The sequence below is a fragment of the Dreissena polymorpha genome, chromosome 6 (genome assembly GCF_020536995.1).
Source record: "Dreissena polymorpha isolate Duluth1 chromosome 6, UMN_Dpol_1.0, whole genome shotgun sequence".
NCBI lineage: Eukaryota > Metazoa > Mollusca > Bivalvia > Myida > Dreissenidae > Dreissena > Dreissena polymorpha.
The window spans coordinates 80,855,756-80,866,494 of record NC_068360.1 but is presented as its reverse complement, the minus strand read 5'-3'; the positions used below and the strand labels follow the sequence as shown (position 1 = coordinate 80,866,494).

At 31.2% G+C, this 10,739-nt stretch overlaps 1 long non-coding RNA gene across 1 annotated transcript; it reads right to left on the bottom strand.

The window, feature by feature from the left end:
* Window positions 1-1,672: 1,672 nt before the first annotated feature.
* On the bottom strand, window positions 1,673-7,181 carry LOC127833989 (uncharacterized). The gene is made up of 5 exons (XR_008027715.1): window positions 7,155-7,181; window positions 4,436-4,465; window positions 3,702-3,752; window positions 1,989-2,054; window positions 1,673-1,725 (listed from the first exon to the last, which is right to left on the bottom strand). It is a non-coding gene; the product is annotated as an uncharacterized LOC127833989 (long non-coding RNA).
* Window positions 7,182-10,739: the final 3,558 nt, after the last annotated feature.

Sequence of the window (10,739 nt, the reverse complement as noted above, 5' to 3'; positions counted from 1 at the left end):
GAGTTTCACTTCTTTATATTGTACACCATTTTTTTAACTGATGGGCCAGCCAGATTCTCGTTCCAAAATTAGTTGTGATAGCGTTGGCAAAATCGGTTTGATGATTTGTTGGATGCGACAAGATATACACTATTTGTTCATAAATGTATGCTATAGAATTCAAGTTACCTGTTTGATCAGTTAGTGCACTTTCATCTGCATGCTTATAGTGTATATACTAGTGTATATATTGTTTTTATAGTGTATGCGATTTGTATATGTTGGCTTTTCACCGTGTACAGTTCACTGTTATTTGAATCTTAGCATACATCCTTTTAAATATGTGCTCTAAATATTATTTATTTCAGATTTCAACTTTCTAGTTCTGGAACGTTATCATCTGACAAGTTTTCTTCTCATTCTTTGATTCATGTTAATTATAAGTTTTCTATAAGTTGTGTTCCCTTTGTTATATAAGACCCAAATGAAAAAGATTGTCCATTAATTCCATAAGCAGAGTTTCTATAAAAAAATGATCTTTTATATTGTAAACTGTGATTCACTGTCAGGATTTTCATTCATATTCGGATAAACGTAAATTGATAGTGCGTGTTGCAGTTTAATTTATCTTATTGAGTGCGTACATTTTCTGTAAATACAAAATGTCTTTCAGTAAACAATGTTTACTTTTTCCAAAGACCTGGTTTATGATAACCATTCCTAAACATTAAGTTTAAAGTAATGATTGAGCTATCAGATTAAATACTAAGTTCATTGTCAGTGGATTTATAGTATTGAAAAAAATCTGATGTTATCATAGATCCAACCTAGCCTGTAATATTGAAATTGTTCTACGCCAGGTTAATCATTTTTTACTTATGTTGTCGGAACGGATCTAGCAGATTGTAGCATTTAATCCATTCTTAGACTTTATTTTGTTCCTTAGGGTTATAAACCATTTTTATGCAAACAATCTAATAAAGGATCTCTAACTTAGTTAGAATCACATCATATTACAAAAGCCTTATTTTCAAGTATTACAATTACATCAAGGATATCAGTAGTAAACGAAAGAGTGTTAGCAACGTTAAGTGATATCCGTAAACAGAATGTCAAGTGCAAGAACATAACCGTTCGAATCAGCCACATAGTTTTGCATTTGATAATTTGTTTTATTATATATGAAAATGCACGTTCCCCTAGAAAAAAGATTAATACTAGTTTAAGTATATTTGAGAATAATAAATCAATTATGAGGTAATCAAGCCTTTAAATGTAAAAATAAACATAACATATATTACTAATACTATAACGGATGTTACAACAATTCTTAAGCAATGGCAAAACAACAATATGTTACATTAATACATGCTATTTCATGATAAATTTCGGTTTGAAGTAAGTCATTTGTGGTTAAGAAAATTGTAGCTAAAATTTGCTAAACAATTGTATTTTTAAAAATAGTTTATAAATCAAACGAACATACACTGAGTTTACGAATGACTATGCCCTAAAATACAAGCAAATAAAGCAGGAAGCAACATAATGAGCACTAAAATACAACGACAATGTGCATGAATAAGCCAAGCGAAAGATAATTATACTATATCATATTTACAAAATGTAAGATACAAGGAATGTATCAGAGCCCTAACGCAAAGCACATTTGAATGAAGGTTAACATGAGCTGGTCCCACATTTTACATGGATTAGCTATTCAATCCATTAGGTTGTCGCAGGGCCTTCCTGAAATAGGAGAGATATGAAAATAGTATATTCAAACAAGTATGTTCCTATGTGTTTAGGAAAGCATGACTATGTTGAATTGAACGTTCAATATTAATATGCAAATACATGTATTGTGTTTCCTTGTATGCTGAAATTTATTCATTATATATTGTGTGTCTCATCAACTACGTCGTACATGTTTGTATGGCCCTTCAAAACATTCTATCATAGCACGAATGTCAACGTAGAAAATAATTTGGACTGAGTAAAACAATACTAACCGTAGAATTATAAATTTGGTTAGGGTAGAAAACCCAAATCTGGTTTTGGCAAAACACCACATCCAACTGTAGTAAAAGAAAAAAATGTGTAGTTAAAATGCAAACGTTGTGGACATGGTTGGAAAATAAATTACTAAAACTATCTTTAATAGAGGAGAAAATGGCGCTTGGTTAAATTATTTACACAGGTATTTAAACCAGACACGTACAGGAACACAGTCATGAATACTTGTATGAAATTATTTGTATATGCTGACCTATCACTATATACTTTATACAACAAGATCACTATAAATACAGAAATGATTAGCAAAATAAAAAAGAGTTTTCTCAGCCTTCTACACTTTGATCAATTTACAATGGGGGACACCCTATCTGGTCCTTATCATGTGAGAAGGATTCTATTTTCTTTTCCATTGGTCCTCTTCAAAGTCAATTCAAATAATTTCGTTTTGGGTTAAAATGATCACAACTGGAGAGGGGTAGTCAAATTGCAAAAAATAATTAATAGTATATAATTCAACCACAAGGTCAAAATATATTTGGAAAATAGAATTATATTGCTTTTCTACATTATGTGCTTATATTCCTCAGGTTTTGATCTTTAATGGTTACAACTGGTTAAACATAACCTCAGGCGAAGTTGGAGGTATTCGTCACTACTGTTACATGGATTTTTTTTAATAAACGTAAAACATTTTCTTTTAACGGTTATTTAAACCGCACAGTTTAAGTACGCTTTTTATATTTGATAGTATATATTATTTTGTATATTCGCTGCCTTTAAGCGTAAAATGTGATAATGTATTTTTATTTATAAGCTCAATTGTTTTCCATACAGATTTACTCTCTTCCAGTTGCAGATCTACAAATATGTGTAAACAATCATATTTGATGGAAATCATTTATTGAGAATTCCAAAATGCTTATTTGAAGTCTCGATTGATTTCAAATTCGACCTTAATCATAAAAGGGATCTGCCAAAAATGCTACAAAGTTTACCCTAGTATTTCCTTAAGGCTTTCCAAAACAAAGCCTTACGTATGCAACAACAAGGTTAACAATACTTTTTTCACAAAATAATCAAATAAATTATGAATGTTATTTTTTCTATACCGACGTTTTAAAACTACCAATACCGATTCAAGCTTAAAGTTTTATAATTACGTGTGTGCTCTTAAATATTTCTAACATCTACTTTATTGTAATTATAAAGCTGAGAAAAGGCATCTTAAGTAGGTATTTTTTAAATAAAACATATTACTTTGCTTCGGTATAGTTTTGTCTCCAATGATTATTTTTTACACAGCAATGTAATAATCAAATAAAAACAGTATAAGTTCAATATACCACCACTAATACCACTATAATAACTAATACTACTATTACTATTACGACTCTTCCTTAATATTTCATACAACAGACTGATACAAAGGTAATTGTTACAGTCACACAACTGCGTTTGTATTTTTTGTGGCCTCTTCCTGTTATCATTAATTTATTTCAGACGAAAAGTATTGCTGAAAATACATTATCAATTTAAGTATTATATTAGCATGTTAAACTAACACGTGAATAATTAAGATGCGTCTTGTTAAATTTTCGAATACGTGATTTCAAAGATAAATATTATGCATATGACAAATAGACAAATGGAAAATTTAAAGTGTCCATATGTATGGCATGCGTGTTATTAAGAAATAATAGGCGTACATATTAAGTAGAGGTGAAAGATGGCATCGTATTCGTGGCCCCAATTCAGTTCTTGAAAAAATGTAGAAACCTTTTCTATTGAAAATTATCAATGAAACACAGAGAAATTGTTGAGTGTACAAGATAACTAAATCATCCATGAATTAAAGCATATAGAAAATAAAGACTAAAACAACGATCTGTCCAGTATTCTAAATATAGTTGCATGCTGTCAAATTGAAGGATACAAACACAATTATATTAGAATATATAGGAAATTCTATGAGGACAACTGGTATGTTACGGAGGACAACTGGTATGTTACGGGGAAAACTTTAAAAATACTTGTATCATCAACAATAATTGTAAACAGTTATCATCAGTGTTTTCTGTATTTACTATATTTATTCACATCCTTTCAACTTTGTTTTTTATTATAATATACACGAGTTTGTCTGTTTTGTCCCATCAGTGTGGCAACTAGTCCAAAGTAAAGTAACTTCAAAAGATACAATGGCTATATGTTTCAACACAACGATTCAGGTCATACAACTTTATTCCATTTGACTCTTTTTTTCTTTTCTAAGATTATATTTTTTCTTACGTAGATACTTGGATATTATTTATTTGAAATATAAATCTATAATAATTTAACAATATAAACACAATCGAGGCAAACAAATAACTTTAAATAAACTATATGGCATGTCAATAAACTAAAAGTTATAAACGTTTAATACAAATATAAAACTTACCTATATACCAATCATGCTCGAAACTCAAATCTGAAATGAATCATTACATTTTTAATTATTTTGCATTAAAAATTATATATAAACCAACATATTGACTGTATCTAAATAATTCATATGCACATATAATTGTCAATTTTGCACATTTTTTTAAAGGACAGTTGTTGTTTTTCCAATTATCCGAAAATCTTTCATTTCAGTGTCGACAACAATATATCCTTGAACTTCATTATGTATTTTATTCACATGCAAAGTTTTTATAATAGTTGTTATTTATTTTATTTTTAATTATTTTTTATTGTTATTTTATAATTGCATTACAAGACGTGCTTAGTCAAAATTGTATTATTTTCCGAATTATAAAAGAGTAGGTTCCAGCATGATTTTAACACTGTATACTTTCATCGTATTTTATGTTTCATTAATTTATTTCATATTTAAATTTTTTGTAAAACATGGTACATAAAACATAATATCACACATAAAATAAGTTGTACTAAAGATTTAAACCATACCATGTCACAAATATTAAAATACAAGGATAGCACAAAAAGGAAGTAAATCCTTATTTCTATTGTGGTTCTTAATACATTTAATGAAGTTAACCTAGAAACAACAACTAATTAAACTTTTTTACCTTAAAATTGAATACTAAATTAATCTCAGAGATCATTATTACAGACATGAAGTAACTGACATATAACTTAAATTGCATTACTTTGCACTGTTAAAATACAAATAAAACTAGAGAAAAACTGAAATAGTAGCAAGCAGATGGGTTTGACGGTGGACTTGAATTTGGGTTGGTTCTAAGCCTGTCTTATATGTTGTGGCAATTTATTCCAGAGAGAACAACCTTGATAAGCAAGTGACCGTTTACCAAAACCGTTAACATTGGGCAAACAAAAACTTCCAGTGTCTGTGAATGAATCACTTGTAGCACCAACTGACACACTTAACCTTGTGGGATAGTTATACACTGAACTAAGTGGATTAAAAGGTTATTTAGGTAATCTTGTGATCTACCATTGTAGATTTTAAACACATAGCATAACATGATATGATCAACCCTTTTGTAGACTGGTAACCAGTTTAGATTGGCAAAATGACTTTAATCTATATGAGCCATTGCTTCAAAATCTAACACAACCCTGATCATTCTGTTAGGGTGACCTGTAATTTATTCCTAAGTTCCTGAGTCAAGCTGTTATACCAAATTGAACAACCATAATCAAAATGACACTGGATGAGGGATGTGATCAGTAACATTATAGAGTGGGGGTTAAGGAACTTACTCTTCCTGTACAAAAACTTTAACCTAGTATTAGCTTTCTTGATAGTTGACTTAACCATTGAATCAAAAGATAGATAAAGAGTGGTCCAAAGATACTTATCAGAATCCGTAACTTCAATAGGTTTACCATTCCATACAACATTAAGATTTGGTCCAGACTGTGGAACCAAACAAAACAGACTCAGTCTTACCCAAATGCAAAGATGGCTTATAACAAATTAACCATTCACTTAGAACACCCATTTCGGAGCTCAAAACTGATTTAAGTTAAGACCTATCCTTACCAGAGACCAAAATACCAGAATCATCTGCATACAGTAATAACTAAGTCTTTACTGCACCAGACATGTCATTGACGTAAATAAGAATTACTGTTGTCACATGGTGTGGTTTGGAGATAACTGGTTGTTATCAGAGTCATATATTTCACCTTTAAAATAAAACAATTTTAGTTATCGCATCTTACTAAATACTCAAGAAGGTCCAACATTTGAATACGCTGATTAATTGATGTAATAAGTTAACCTCTGGTGGCCATTACGAACTCTTTGCAGCGTTTTGGGGTGTGTCAAATCCAGTAATTGCATGGGATCCCGACGGGTTGTTGTCAAAATGGCGTCGTACGTAACAATGGAATTAGGTCATGCATGCGAATACTTTAAAATTGAGAACTTAAACGACTTCCAGAGTAAAAGTATCTCTAGTCTCTATCATATCATTATTCATTTAAAGATGTGTTTGATGAACGATTTCTGTAGTTCATCCCTTTTACAATGCTAGAAAAAAAACATTTATTTTCTATGGCGGCCGCTAATAACTTATAACTGCGATGCATTGACAACTCCAAAGCGAAGACAAAACGGCGTGTATTGCTTATACCACGGCTAATGCTGGGGAGTAACGGAATAAATTAGTATCCGACGATGCATATTATTTTGTTTAAGTTAATTTCTGCTGTATCAAAAACAATATAACTAACGGTTAAATCATCGTTGACAACAGGACGAGCATGTCGATGAGTTTACACTTAATCTTATTCCAATAGCGCACCATTACAATTTCGTGTTTAGTATCAATATAAAGACGACTTTGTTAAATTTCCTTAATTTGTCGAAAAAAGATACGAGCTAAATTGAAAATAATAATCTGATATAAAATATTATTTATTAATAATCTGATGTCAATACTCTTCGAAAACTATTACAGGAAAATTATTTATTTCGTAAATTTTACATTTTTGTAATTTTTGGATTGTTTTAGCTCATTTTAAATAACTTGATTTTTTATATTGTTCGATGAATGCCTTCCCCAAACTATGAAATAAGGGTGTTAAGTTAATATTTAATTCAAATTGAGAGCTGTGCTTTAAGCATTAAAATTCAATACTTACTTTGGCTAAAACTCACATATGTTCAGTTCAAAACTTACTTTATTTATAACTTGTCAGTTTTCTTTTTTCTACGATGTATTTCCAACAATGGTACCATGAAAAAAAACATTCTCTGCTGCTGAAAGTGCCTTTTGGAAACATTAATGTACAATTTTATGTTGTTGTTTTGAGTCGTTTGACGGTAGGATATCGATCCGGAAACTTGTCTGTCACTTCGACCCTCTTTAATCTAGGAATTATCTTAACAGAAACTAATTGTTTATGCAATTCTGCTCTTATTTGTTTTGCTTTGCTTTTTGCACTCGAAAATTCAAAACAACATAATTTCCTATTTGTAAGTAAGAAGTTGATTTCCGTTTAAATTTTGCTGGGTCGGTTTTAGTTGTCAGTGTCGCAGGAGTGTCTGGAGGTTTAATATCCATCATAAACTGTTATGATATACAGTATTCCGACCAATTTATTTTTAAAATTGTTTATTAAATTTCCATAGCTGTACGCTTTATCCTAAAACAAATAATTACACAAAACACAACACCGAAAGGCATCATGAGTTATTAACCTGTCTGCTGAATTCCATTCAGGTAAGCACTTCCTCTATTCTGTGGAACACGGCTATCGTATTCTCAGCTACCCGATAAACAGGCATATCGCTATTAAACCGTTCTACTTTGCCAGCATATATTCTTTTAAGAACGCTAATTGTCAAAGCACTTAAAGCTATAAATATTTTAATTAAGAAATGTAAAAAGTTTGACTTGAAATCAATAACACAATTCCAGCTATTCGATGCCTTTGTTGGATCCATACTGAATTACGCATGTGAGATATGGGGTAAAGCAAAGTCCACGGAATTGGGAAGGGTACACTTTAAGTTTTGTAAAAGATTGTTAAACGTTAAGCAAACTGAATGTAATGCTGTAGTGTACGGCGAGTTAGGAAGATACCCTTTATTTATCCATAGATATGTTAAAATGGTTAAATATTGGTTTAAATTTATTGAAACTGATAACATAATTTTAAACTCGATTTATATACAAGCATTAAATGATTGTCAAAATGGTCGTTCTAATTGGGTATCTAATGTTAAACTATTGTTAGACACTTACGGTTTTTCATACGTGTTTAATAATCCAAGCCCCGTCGATGTTAAAATAGTTATACCACAGTTTAAAACTGTTGTAATTGATACTTATAAACAAGAGTGGTTTCGATCCGTTGAAAATAGCTCTGTTTTAGATATGTACCGTGTGTTTAAGTCAACATTTATATACGAAAATTATTTAGATTTATTACCTAAATCACTAAGACACTATGTCGCAAAGCTTCGATCTTCCAGCCTGCAACTGAGAATTCAAACTGGAAGATATGCTGGTCAAAATATACCACGAAATGAACGTTTTTGCCTTTGCTGTAACGAATTAGATATTGAAGATGAGTACCATTTTGTCTTTAAATGTCCATTATACTTTGATATTAGAAAAAACTATTTAAAGAAATGTTATTACAATAGGCCTTCTGTTTATAAATTCCACCAGTTGCTGAATACAACGAATAAATTTGAACTTATTAAGTTAGCCAAATTTGTAAAAGAAGCTCTGATTTTAAGAAATAATATTACTAATGTTGTTAATTAATTAATATAGCAATCCTCCATATATTACCTTGCCTTTTCGTAACCGTATACGATGCTGCTTATGTTATTGTTACTTCTATGTTTATCTCTGTAACTTTTCTTAAACGTATACGATGCTCCTTATGTTTATATTATTAGTATGTTTATCTCTGTGACATAATTGTATGTGAAATATCTAGTGTTTAGACGATGTACACTGTGCAAGTCTGAATAAATAATTGTCTTGTCTTGTATAATAATAAAAGGATACCTACATGCTTCTATTTTAAATTTTTACAAGAAAACCTATGCATGTGCGTACACGAAGGCTATTTCTGATCTTCTGCGCGTTTCGGTAGCGTTCTAGAAATAGTTGCAGAGGATCTCTGTATCGCCCCCCCCCCCAACGGCTAGGCATGTCAAGGGAATGATGATGATGATGATGCAATTATTGTTTAAGTTTTATGAGAAGAGAGTCCGCATCGCACAGTATCATTCAGTATTCAGAAAGCAATGTAAAGCGTTAGCGAATATTTTTATGAGACGTGAGTCCGCAAAGCACAGTGATATTCAGTATTCAGAATGCAATTTTAAGCGTTGACGACATTTTTTTAGTCAGTATTCAGATCCCATTTTGACCAATACTAAGTAAACAGACTTTACTTTTAGCCAATATTCAGATCACTAGAGTGAGAGGTGGCAACGATCTAAAGAGTTATTTATTTAAGAGTTATTTCAAAGAGTTATTAAATTTTTACAGAGTTTAGTATGCATGTGTAGTTGAATATAGTTTTGGACCGATCCATTCCAAATTTCGGTTTTGTATGTTTTTGTAAGAAATGTCCAGCAAAGGCCTGAACGGTCATCTTCGAATAATAACTAAGTGTACGGTAACCTGTATAAAGTGAGGAAACGGTAAAAATCTGTTCGAGTGTTTATTCTCAGTTTTTAAATGTTTGCGTAGCGAACAGCTACTATTGACAAAAATTTCAAGTCAGTTCGCTTTTATCTACGGAAAGCCTATTACCCGCCACATCTGCCGCATCTGCCGTATCCGCGCAAGAAAGAGTTGTAAAGTTTGTGCAAAAGGTTTGAGTTCTTCAACTATAGTCATACACAAATGAAAAAAGTATGCGAATATCGTGTTAAATGGAATATTTTTAACGGAGCTTATATATATATATATATATATATATATATATATATATATATATATATATATATATATATATATATATATATATATATATATATATATATATATATATATATATATATATAGAAAAGAATCAATAAACAATGTTTGTATTATACGTGTCGCGGAAGAGATTGTTTATGAATGATTAAACTAGCCCACTATCTGCTGCGTCTTAATGTATGTTAAGATTTGATTTAAACGCGGTTTTATTTCGACACATTAAATTCACACTTTTATTGCCGCGTCATGCGAAAATGGGTCTTATGCGTTTCGGCCAGCGTATCTTAAACCCAACATGTGCATTTGCGCAGTCTGGTCAGAGGCGATGCTGTTCGCTATAAAATCACTCAATGTGTTATGGTCTCATTATGTATCTCCTGACCAGACTGAGAGATGCGCAGGCTGAATGGGCTATATATATATGGGCGCATATGAAATAAGACCCATTTTCGCATGACGTGGGTTATTAAAAATCTTGTCGATACAAAATTGAATTAAAAATAGCAGACTTATAAATAAGGGCAGCCTATCCAGGCGTTCAGGAACGATTTTCAGACGTGCTGACCGAGTACGGCAAACATTGCGGTTGGATAAGTAAACGATTTTCGTTTTATCGTGACACTATACTATTTCCGTAATGTTTGTTTTCTCATCTTGAAAGCAAAGCTGTGTTTATCGATAGTCAATTATATATTCCCCGGACGATTTAGTGAACGAGTACTAACCCTGAAATTTATCGAGATGGATTTTAACACGTAATTGTAACTGGGCCACATTTTGTGTCGTTTGAACATACATAGAGTAGTCCTGAAT